The 12,572-nt window shown below is 46.8% G+C and overlaps 1 non-coding gene across 1 annotated transcript; it reads right to left on the bottom strand.

Annotated features, from left to right (window-relative positions):
• Positions 1 to 773: 773 nt before the first annotated feature.
• Positions 774 to 845, bottom strand: trnat-cgu (transfer RNA threonine (anticodon CGU)). Its single transcript has one exon. It is a non-coding gene; the product is annotated as a tRNA-Thr (tRNA).
• Positions 846 to 12,572: the final 11,727 nt, after the last annotated feature.

Here is a 12,572-nt window from a genome sequence, read left to right as displayed (position 1 = left end):
GTCTCTCCCCTCCCTCTCTCTAATACCCGCAGATCTGAGAATCACAGGGTCAAAGAAGGAAACAGATCGGAACACATTTGTGCTCTGCAACAGACGGGCCCCAAGAATTCAGTCCCCAAACAGTCTCCGCTCAATAATATTCTGAAAGTGACAATCACCTCTTTCATTCTTTTTCTGTTCTATTTTTCTCTGTCGTTTTTGAAGAAGAAGCGAGGCAAAGAAGTAAAATTTGTAATTGGCGTCTTAAAAATGCTTCCTCCCCGTCGGGGAGCTAAATCCCTGGCTGAGGGGGGATATCTCACCACGATGGAGAATATCCAATTGGAAATGATTTTTCCGAAGCCTTTTAATCGCCCCACGTCCCCGTGTCTCCCCATCTCAGGGAGGAGGTCAAAGTCGCCTGAAAAACTTGGACCATTTAACGATTCAACCGGAGCCGTTTTCCTGGGAGTCGGTTTTGAAACAGGACACAGGCTCAATGTGTTCCAATCTGTTTCCTTCTTTGACCCTGTGATTCTCAAATCTACGGGTATTGGACAGATGGAGGGAGAGAGACTGACACAGACTCAGACAGACCGAGAGAGTCTCTTTCTGTCCCAGTGAATCTCTCTCTCTTTCTGAGTGTATCTCGCACCCCACATCATCTTGTTCTGGATCTGAACTAACAGAGAGATGGAAATTTGAACGGTGAGTCTTCTTTCAACAGTGGCCCGTGGAAAGTTCAACAAACTGTCATCAATTCGGTCATTTCGTTAAAATTTATAGCCTGAAGCAGGTACGGACGGGGATCGAACCCGCGCTCTTCGGTTTACGAGACCGACGCCTTTCCACTTGGCCACCGCACCTCATAAGCCAAACGCGGATGATAATGTTCTTCAGCGGGTGAAGTCATGTCAACAGGTTTTTGCAACTGATTGCGACAATCGACTGATTGAGGAACAATGGATTTCAATTATTCCGCCTTAACGAATAATTTCATCACAGTTTATTGAACGGGCTATTGTGGAAAGAGTCAAAGAGAGAGAGAGATAGAAAGAGAGAGAGAGAGAGAGAGACAGATAGAGAGAGAGAGATGGACAGATGGAGAGATAGACACAGATGGAGACAAGGGAGCGGGGCGGAGCGGGGGGGGGGGGGGTGGGGGGCGGAGAGAGAGACCTCAACAGAGTTTAAAATCGCTGGAATATCAGTGAAATTAATTTGTCCAAACTGGGATGATCCGAGTTAGACTTTCAATGTATTTTCCACATCAAATATTGGAAATACATTTCTTTCTGTTTGTTTCTCTCTCTCTCTCTCTCCCTCTCCCTCTCTGTTTCGAGCGGCTGAATTAGCCCGGGTCTGCTCACAGCTCGATTCTGTGTATTCATAACTTGCACATTATTCGTGTTCTGAAATCGAGGTGAAGAGTGAGGCAGAGAGCAGGTTTTAAAATCGCTGGAATATCAGTGAAATTAAATTGTGCAAAGTGGGATGGTCCGAGTTCGATTTTCAGTGTATTTTTAACATCAAATATTGGAGATCAATTGCAAGTGAAAGTTTTTCGGACGGAGGGAGGTGTACAGTGGTGTTTCCCTTTAGGTCGGTATGAATGACATGGACTTGGGTGTACAGGGCAAAATGTTAAAAATTGCAGATGACACAAAACTTGGAAGTGTAGTGAACAGTGAGGAGGACAGTGATAGACTGCAACAAATATATATTCCTTAAGGCACAAAAACCCAACAGGAAAAGTGGTCCAACCGTGGCTTACAAGATAAATTAAAGATAGTATTAAATCAAAGGAAGAGGCAAATAAAGTTGCCAGAAAAAGCAGTAAACCTGAGGATTGGGAGCATTTTAGAATTCAGCAAAGGAGGACCAAGAAATTGATAAAGAGGGAAAATAGAAAATGAGAGTAAACTGGCAAGAAACAGAACGGACTCTAAAAGCTTCGACAGGGATGTAAAAAGCTGAAGACTAGCGGTCGTGCTGGAAGGACCAGGATGACCGAGTGGTTCAGGCTTTGGATTTAAGATCCAGTGGATTTATCCCCGCGTGTTTCCGAACCCCACTCCTCGCAGCTGTTACTTCGGTTACATTTTGATCCTGCTCATTGTCACTCTTCTTCATTTGCATGATAGAAATGTTACCGCACGGAAGGATCGTTGCAATTTTAAGTGAACAGCATTTAACTGAAATCAAGTCGTCGTGACCGAGTGGTTTCGGCGATCGACTGAAAATCCACTCGGGTCTCCCCGCGCAGGTTTGAATCCTGCCGACTGCAGTTCAGAGCTTTCTTTCTCAAAGCTTCCAACCTGTCCGTGTGGGTGCGTGTGTCAATTCTTCAACGCTTTTCAAATTCTCTTTCTCCTCTACCGACATCATTCCATTCTGGACCTTGACTGACGAAGAGATGAAAGAAATGACACTCCGGCACATTACACACAAATTCAAAACGCAGGATGACCGAGTGATTAAGAGTTTAAACGTAAGATTCAATGGGTTTTACCAGCGTGGGTTCAAACCCCACTCCTGATAGTTGTTATTACGGTTGTATTTTGACTCATTTTCACTCTTCTCCCATTTCCATCACACCGTCAGAGAAAGGTTACAGCACGAAATGGGGCCATTCGGCCCATCGAATCTGTGCCTCGTCTGTGCAAGATCAATCCAGCTCGTTCCTTTTCTTGTAACCCTGCATTTTTTTCCTTCCAAGTACTTATCCAATTCCCTTTTGAAGGCCATGATTGAATCTGCCTCCACCACCCCCTCGGGCAGTGCATTCCAGATCACAACCACTCGCTGTGTTAAAAAGCTGTTCCTCTCGTCACCTTTGGTTCTTTTGCCAATCACCTTAAAGCTATGTCCTCTAGTTCTTGACCCTTCCACCAATGGGAACAGTTTCTCTCGATCTACTCTGTCTGGACCCTTCATGATTTTGATCACCTCGATCAAATCTCCTCGCAACCGTCTCTGTTCCAAGAATCACAACCCCAGATTCTCCAGTCTACCCAAGTAACTAAAGTCCCTCATCATTGGAATCGTTCCAGTAAATCTCTTCTGCACCCTCTCTAAGACCTTCACATCTTTCCTAAAGTGCGGTGCCCAGAACTGGACAAAATATTCCAGTTGTGGTCAAACCAGTGTTTTATAAAGGTTCATCATGACTTCCATACTTATGTACTTGTGGCTCTATTTATAAAGCCGAGGATCCCGTTGCTATTTAAACGGTTTCTCAACATACCCTGCCACCTTTAACGATTTGTGCACATAAACCCCCAGATCTCTCTGTTCCTTTATCCCTTTTAGCGTTGTGCCCTCCAGTTTACATTGCGTCTTCTCAGTCTTCCTACCAAAATGTATCAATTCGCATTTTTCTGCTTTAAATTTCATCTGCCACGTGCCCGCCCAAGCCACCAGTCTGTCTGTTTCCTCTTGACGTCTATCACTATCCTCCTCACTGTATACGACCCTTCCAAGTTTTGTGTCATCTGCAAATTTTGGAATTGTGCCCTGTACACCCAAGTCCAAGTCATTAATATGTATCAAGAAAAGCAGTGGTCCCAGCACTGACCCTGGGGAACACCACTGTACACCTTCCTCCAGTCCGAATAACAACCGTTTACCACTTCTCTCTGTTTCTGTTCACCAGTCATTTCTGTGTCCATGTTGCTACAGCCCCCTTTATTCCATGGGCCGCAGTCTTGATGATAAGCCTACCATGCAGAACTTTATCAAACGCCTATTGAAAGTCCAGATACACCACATCAACCACATTGTTATCGGAAGAGATATTTCTGTGGAGACTTCGTTTTAGCAAGGAGACAATCGGCCGCCTCTGTGAGATGTCACAAGAGGAGCTTCAGCCACCTTCTATTTCCTGCAGGGCCTCGTCAGTGGCATGTGGGTCATTTCAGTCAGGACCCGGTGACATGTGTAACATCACCCAGAGCCCTGTGAGAGTCTGAATTCATCAGCCCACAGATGCACCCTCACACAGAGCCCTGTGAGTGTCTGAATTCATCAGCCCACAGATATACCATCACCCAAAGCCCTGTGAGTGTCTGAATTCATCAGCCCACAGAGACACCATCACTCAGAGCCCTGTGAGAGTCTGAATTCATCAGCCCACAGATACACCCTCACCCAGAGCCCTGTGAGAGTCTGAATTCATCAGATCACAGAGACACCATCACCCAGAGCACTGCGAGAGTGAATTCATGAGGTCACGGGCGCGATATTCCGCAGGGTTTCCCAGTTCATCAACCTTGACATGTCCCCAGATCGACAAAGGAATCGGTCTACCGTGTTCCACAGGATTGCTGGATTCCGCAAATGGAGAGGTCTACAGTGTTCCACAGGATCGCTGGATTCCCCAAAGGGAGAGGCCTAGCGTGTTCCACAGGATCGCTGGATTCCCCAAAGGGAGAGGTCGACCATGTTCCACAGGATCGCTGGATTCCCCAAATGGAGAGGTCTACCGTGTTCCCCAGGATCGCTGGATTCCCCAAAGGGAGAGGTCTACCGTGTTCCAAAGGATCGCTGGATTCCCCAAAGGGAGAGATCTACAGTGTTCCACAGGATCGCTGGATTCCCCAAAGGGAGAGGCCTACCGTGTTCCCCAGGATCGCTGGATTCCCCAAAGGGAGAGGCCTACCGTGTTCCACAGGATCGCTGGATTCCCCAAAGGGAGCGGTCTACCGTGTTCCACAGGATCGCTGGATTCCCCAAAGGGAGTGGTCTACCGTGTTCCACAGGATCGCTGGATTCCCCAAAGGAAGAGATCTACCGTGTTCCACAGGATCACTGGATTCCCCAGAGTGCAGGGTGCTGTCGATGGAACCCATGTGATATGGAAGGCACCCAATGAGGCACCTGTCACTAACATCACCAGGAAGGGGTTTAATTGGTTAAATGTGAGAATCCTTTGCGATGCCGACCTGTGGATCATGAGTGTAAGTACAGATCACAAGGGAAGTGCCCATGATGCCTTCGTCCTTCGCCACTCAGACTTGCAATGATACCTTCACCGGAGAGCAGCAAGGATCTGGATGGATATCAGGTGACAAGGGCGACCCGCTGAAGCCGTGGCTGATGACAACCTGCCACAGGACCAATAGTACAGCTCAGGAGAGGAACACCCGTGCCCATGTGTGCTCGCGCCAAGTCATGGAGAAGAGAATCGGGGAGCTGAAATCACGCTTTCGATACTTGGACAGATCGGGGGATCTTTGCCGTACTCAGCTGTCAAGGTGTCCAGGGTTGTGGTTGTCTGATGCGCATTGCACAACTTTACCCTGCGGGAAGGACTGACCTTTGATCAGGAAGACGAGATGCCGCTGGGAATGGACGAGATGCAGGATGACAACTCGGATGTTGCTGGGGCCTTGTTTGGTGCCCACACTCCCACCCCAGAGGAAACCGTCGCTGCAGGGGACAGGACAGCGAAAGAGCACCCAGTGGCTGATGCTTTCAGACATCGATGAAAGTGACGAATTGTCTCTCCGCCCCCTCCCGGGAAAGCAGATAACAGGACAAGCAAGATTGAAAGTGAAACAGTGAGCTTTAATTGCAGCATCAAAAAATTAGTGCAAAACTTTACATTAACATTTTGAAGTCGTTAGTTATTGCAAAACTTTATTGTGAACATTGAGGTGTGTAGTGCAAAACTTTAAATAATAATTACGTTTACTTATTAATTTTTTTGATTGAAAGCATTTGTAATGTTAACATGGTTTATATTCAGAAAATCTTCGAACAATTACAAATGACTTCTGATTAAGATTGAAGGGCAGCAGTAGCAGCCACAAAAATTATCACACAAACAATCAGGAGCGATTCATTACATAATAAAATATCAACAAGCGAATAAAAACAAACAACCAAAACATCAACCGAACAAACAGCAATAAGATTTACAGACGCCCCCTTGCGGCATGCTCGAGGGTCGCTGTGACACTCGGAACAAGAGAAAGTGAACTCTGTGCGAAAGGAGCATCCTATTTCCTCGTGGCCCCCATCCCTCCCTGTGATCGAGCCCCTCTTTAGCCAAGGGCACGAAATCTGTGTCTTACAAAATGGCTGTAATCAGGGAGTTCGGAGCTGGAGTGCTGCTGTTCCACGGGGACATGAGTAAAAGTAGCGTTAGGTGCAGGTTCAGCTCCTGACTCTTGGGCCTGTACTCTGTCTGCGGCAGGAAGTGGCACGGGGTGTGTCACGGGCTTCAGGTGCAGCACAGACGTACTCGCATTCAACTCCATGAAATGTACGAGAGCCTGGTGAATATTTGTCAGCTGGGCAATGTTCTGCCCAGTATGGGCCAGCTGGGCAATGTTCTGTCCAGTATGGGCCAGCTGGACAATGTTCTGTCCAGTATGGACCAGCTGGGCAATGTTCTGTCCAGTATGGGCCAGCTGGGCAATGTTCTGTCCAGTCTGGGCCAGCTGGGCAATGTTCTGTCCAGTATGGGCCAGCTGGGCAATGTTCTGTCCAGTATGGGCCAGCTGGGCAATGTTCTGTCCAGTATGGGCCAGATGGGCAATGTTCTGTCCAGTATGGGCCAGATGGGCAATGTTCTGTCCAGTATGGGCCAGATGGGCAATGTTCTGTCCAGTATGGGCCAGCTGGACAATGTTCTGTCCAGTATGGGCCAGCTTGACATGAATGTTGTGTCCAGCATCATTGATCTCCTGTCTCATGGAGACGAAACAGTCATGGGAATTGTCGCTCTCATCAGCCGTCAATCGTCTCACTTGTTGACCGTTGATGTCCTCTCCCAATGCATCATGCACATGGCGGGGAGGGGGAGGGGGATGACGTCTACGTCGCCTCACGGGGTACTGGGGCGCATCTACCCCAACTCGCATCGGTTCCTCACACTCCGACAGGTCGGACTCAGCTGACGGCTGCCTGTGAGAGGGGGATTATTTGTGTCTCGCACAGAGCCAGAGGGGCCGGGAGTTGGAGAGGCGGTGAGGTGAGGCTCCTCATCGTAAAGCGCTCCCCCCACATCAACACCCTGAGGGTGGCAGGTGGGGTCCGGAGCTGAAAAACCATCGCTCTCTGCAGACCGAACACCATCACTCTCTGCAGCCCAAACACCGTCACCCTCTGCAGCACAAACACCATCACTCTCTGCAGCCCAAACACCATCACTCTCTGCAGCACAAACACCATCACTCTCTGCAGTCCAAACACCATCACTCTCTGCAGCCCAAACACCATCACTCTCTGCAGCCCAAACACCATCACCCTCTGTAGCACAAACACCATCACTCTCTGCAGCCCAAACACCATCACCCTCTGCAGCACAAACACCATCACCCTCTGCAGCACAAACACCATCACCCTCTGCAGCCCAAACACCATCACTCTCTGCAGACCAAACACCATCACTCTCTGCAGACCGAACACCATCACTCTCTGCAGCCCAAACACCATCACCCTCTGCAGCCCAAACACCATCACCCTCTGCAGCCCAAACACCATCACTCTCTGCAGACCGAACACCATCACTCTCTGCAGCCCAAACACCATCACCCTCTGCAGCCCAAACACCATCACTCTCTGCAGCACAAACACCATCACCCTCTGTAGCACAAACACCATCACCCTCTGCAGCCCAAACACCATCGCTCTCTGCAGCACAAACACCATCACTCTCTGTAGCACAAACACCATCACCCTCTGCAGCACAAACACCATCACTCTCTGCAGCCCAAACACCATCACCCTCTGCAGCACAAACACCATCACTCTCTGTAGCACAAACACCATCACCCTCTGCAGCACAAACACCATCACCCTCTGCAGCGCAAACACCATCACCCTCTGCAGCACAAACACCATCACTCTCTGCAGCCCAAACACCATCACCCTCTGCAGCACAAACACCATCACCCTCTGTAGCACAAACACCATCACCCTCTGCAGCACAAACACCATCACCCTCTGCAGCACAAACACCATCACACTCTGCAGCCCAAACACCATCACCCTCTGCAGCGCAAACACCATCACCCTCTGCAGCACAAACACCATCACTCTCTGCAGCACAAACACCATCACTCTCTGCAGCACAAACACCATCACTCTCTGCAGCACAAACACCATCACCCTCTGCAGCCCAAACACCATCACCCTCTGCAGCACAAACATCATCACCCTCTGCAGCACAAACACCATCACCCTCTGCAGCACAAACACCATCACCCTCTGCAGCCCAAACACCATCACTCTCTGCAGCACAAACACCATCACTCTCTGCAGCCCAAACACCATCACCTTCTGCAGCACAAACACCATCACTCTCTGCAGCCCAAACACCATCACTCTCTGCAGCACAAACACCATCAACTTCTGCAGCACAAACACCATCACTCTCTGCAGCCCAAACACCATCACTCTCTGCAGCCCAAGCACCATCACCCTCTGCAGCACAAACACCATCACCCTCTGCAGCCCAAACACCATCACCCTCTGCAGCCCAAACACCATCACCCTCTGCATCACAAACACCATCACCCTCTGCAGCCGCCGACTCAACACCTTCTGCAGCCCGAGTGTCCTCAGACGGCTGTGCACCTGTGGGAAGGAAGAACAAAATGTTCCACTGGTGAAGCATGTTCATCGGTCACATCACAGACGCCCACACGCTGCACGAGCATGGTCAGACTCGAATCTCCTTTTCCCATCCTTCAGACAACACGCACGTTTTAAACATGCAGCTGGCCAATAGAGGAATGTCAAACTCACCTTTCCTCGCTCCAGTGTCTCATCGGTCACCAGGCACTAAACTGGAAGTGTTGCCCTGCAGCTGATTGGCCCTTTCTTCATGCTCGGTCATCTCCCTCATAAAGGCTGAACCGCCGCCGGTCTTCGACCTCTCACGGTTATTAAAAGCCATTTTACTCTACAGGATATTTAACAATAAAAATCAGATTGTGCTTGTTTGTGCGAGAGAGATAAATTGGGGGTTTGGAGACGGGGTCTAATTCATTAATTTTAATTCAACATCTCAAATCTCTGGAGTTGGGATAAAAGATCTCGAAAAGCATTCAGTGAGGGCCGTCCACAATGGCAACTGAGTTTTCCGACCAGTTGCCATTGGATTGAACCTTGACCACACCACCCAGAAACAACCTGTATTTGTGCATTAGGAAAACTCAGCACATTTAAATTTGAAATTTTGAATTTCAAAAACTCTCTATACATCCTGGCCGACTGCATTAAATCATTGATCTTTTGCGGCCCTGTTCCGCTCTCCGTGACACGGTGCTGTTCGTGCTCAGAACCTGTGCCACCTCCTTCCACACCAACACGCTAACTTTCTGTGCCGCCCGAGACTTCCGTTCCCCAGAAGCCGCCGAAGCCTCACCTCAACCTCATTGAGGAGTGTGTAGAGGTCTTCATCACAACATTTGTTTCACCTCTTCTCATTCATCTTTTGCTGTTCCATCATTTTTCTCAGTGTAAAAACAGCCTTTTCAAAAACAGTTCATTTTATTTTACACTCCTTTTTAAAGACTGTTTATTTAAGTTTCCACTGCTTTTTAAAAATGCATTTAAATTCGGCTTTTTATAAAAAGTTTATTTTGAATTTACAATTGCATGAAGAACACTAACTTTCAATGAGAAGTCTGCTCACCTCTTTGAGCAATGAAGGCTGGAGCTGTGGGCGTGACTTCACTTCCTGACAGATTTTGTGGGCGTGTCTTCTCCTCTCACAGACATTTCCAGCCGCGGCAACCAACGCTGCTCAGAGGCTCGGGGGACAGAGCAGGATTGGATTCATGGTCCAATTCAAACAATTCGACGCCGAAGAGCCCGCCGGAAGGAATTTCGTTAATTTAAATCGAAGGAGCGGCGGTGAACGTTGATTCGACGCTCCGAACAATTTCTGGCAAGATCTGCCTCATGCTTCCTCACTGACCATTGCATTATCAGACTCCATGTACACTTACTGACCATTGTATTATCACTCCCATGTATCCTTACTGACCATTGTATTATCAGTCCACGTGTACACTTACTGACCAGTGTATTATCAGTCCGCATGTACAGTTACTGACCATTGTATTATCAGTCCACATGTACACTTACTGACCAGTGTATTATCAGTCCACATGTACACTTACTGACCATTGCATGATCAGCCGCAGCGTATACTTATTGACCATTGTATTATCAGCCCCCATGTATACTGACTGACCATTGTATTATCAGCCCCCATGTATACTTACTGACCATTCTATTATCACTCCCATGTATACTTAAAGACCATTTTATTATCATCACCCATGTATACTTAAAGACCATTGTATTATCAGCCCTCATATGTACTTACTGATCATGATATTATCAGCCCCCATGTATCCTTACTGACCATTGTATTATCAACCCCCATGTATAATTACTGACCATTGTATGATCAGCCGCCATGTATCCTTACTGACCATTGTATTATCAGTCCCCATGTATACGTACGGACCATTCTATTATCACTCCCATGTATCCTTACTCACCATTATATTATCACTCCCATGTGTACTTCAAGACTATTGTATTATCAGCCCCCATGTATACGTACTGGCCATTGTATTGTCAGCCCCCGTGTACACTTACTGACCATTCTATTATCAGCCCCCGTGTACACTTACTGACCATTCTATTATCAGCCGCCGTGTATACCTACTGGCCATTGTATTGTCAGCACCCTTGTATACTTATTGACCATTGTATTAATACTCCCCGTGGATAATTACTGACCATTGTATTATCGGCCCCCATGTCTACATACTGACCACTGTATTATCGACCCCCATATATCCTGAGTAACCATTGTACTATCAGGCCCCATGCATCCTTACTGACAATTGAATTATCAGGCCCCATGTATCCTTCGTAACCATTATATTTTCAGGCCACATGCATCCTTTGTAACCATTATATTATCAGACCCCATGTATCCTTGGTAAATATTGTATTATCAGGCCCCATGTATCCTTACTGACCATTGCATTATCAGCCCTCATGTATACTTGCTGACCGTTATATCATCAGCTCCCATTTATACTTCCTGACCATTATATTATCAGCCCCCATGTATCCTTACTGACCATTGTATTATCAATCCCCATCTTTACTTACGGGCCATAGTATTATCAGCCCTCATGTATCCTTACTGACCATTCTATTATCAGTCCCCATGTACACTTACTGGCCATTGTATTTTCAGCCACCATGTATCCTTAGTAACCATTGTATTATCAGGCCCCACGCATCCTTTGAAACCATTGTATTATCAGCCCCCATGTATCCTTCGTAACCATTGTATTATCAGCCCCCATGTATCCTTCGTAACCATTGTATTATCAGCCCCCATGTATAGTCACTGAGCATTTTATTATCAGCCGCAATGTATCCTTACTGACCATTGTATTATCAGCCCCCATGTATGCTTACTGACCATTGTAAAATCAGACCCCATGTATACTTACTGACCATTATATTATCAGTCTCCATGTATCCTTAGTGACCATTTTAATATCAGCCCCCATGTATACTTACTGACCATTGTATTATCAGGCCCCATGCATCCTTAGTAACTACCGTATTATCAGACCCCATGCATCCTTAGAAACCATTGTATTATCAGCCCCTATGCGTCCTTACTGACCATTGTAATATCAGATCCCATGTATACTTACTGACCATTATATTATCAACCCCCATGTATCCTTACTGACCATTGTAATGTCAGACCCCATGTATACTTACTGACCATTATATGATCAGTCCCCATGTATACTTACTGACCATTATATTATCAGCACCCATCTTTACTTACTGACCATTGTATTATCGGCCCCCGTGTATACTTACTGGCCATTGTATTTTCAGCCCCCATGTATCCTTATTAACCATTGTATTATCAGGCCCCCTGAATTCGTGGTAACCATTGAATTATCAGCCCCCATGTATACTTGCTGACCACTGTATTATCAATCCCATGTATCCTGACTGACGATTGTATTATGAACCGTCATGTATTCTTACAGACCATTGCATTATCACTCACATGTATTCGTACTGTCAATTGTAATATCTGTGTCGAATTATCTTTACTGACCATTGTATTACCACCACTATGTGTTCTTAGAGACCACTCCATTATCAGCCCCTGTGTCTTCTTACTGACCATTGCATTATTTGCCTAAAATATCCTAAATGAGCATGTAAATGTCAGATCCCATGTATTCTAACCGACTGTTGAATTAACGGCCCCATGTTTCCTTAATGAATAGTGTATTATCACCCCCGTGTATTTTTATGGATCATTGTGTTATCACCCCCGTGTATTTTTACTGATCATTGTATTATTACCACCGATGTATCCTTATTGCCATTGCATTATCACACCACATGTATAATTACTGACCATTGTATTATCAATCCCATCTCTCCTTGCTGACCATTACATTATCAGCCCCCAAGTATCCTTACTGCCCATTGTATTATAACCCCCATGTATCATAATTGACCATTGTATCATCTGCATCCAAGTATCCTTATCGACCATTGCATTATCA

The sequence above is a fragment of the Heptranchias perlo genome, unplaced genomic scaffold (assembly GCF_035084215.1).
Source record: "Heptranchias perlo isolate sHepPer1 unplaced genomic scaffold, sHepPer1.hap1 HAP1_SCAFFOLD_56, whole genome shotgun sequence".
NCBI classification, from domain to species: domain Eukaryota; kingdom Metazoa; phylum Chordata; class Chondrichthyes; order Hexanchiformes; family Hexanchidae; genus Heptranchias; species Heptranchias perlo.
This window is presented reverse-complemented; position numbering and strand designations above follow the sequence as displayed.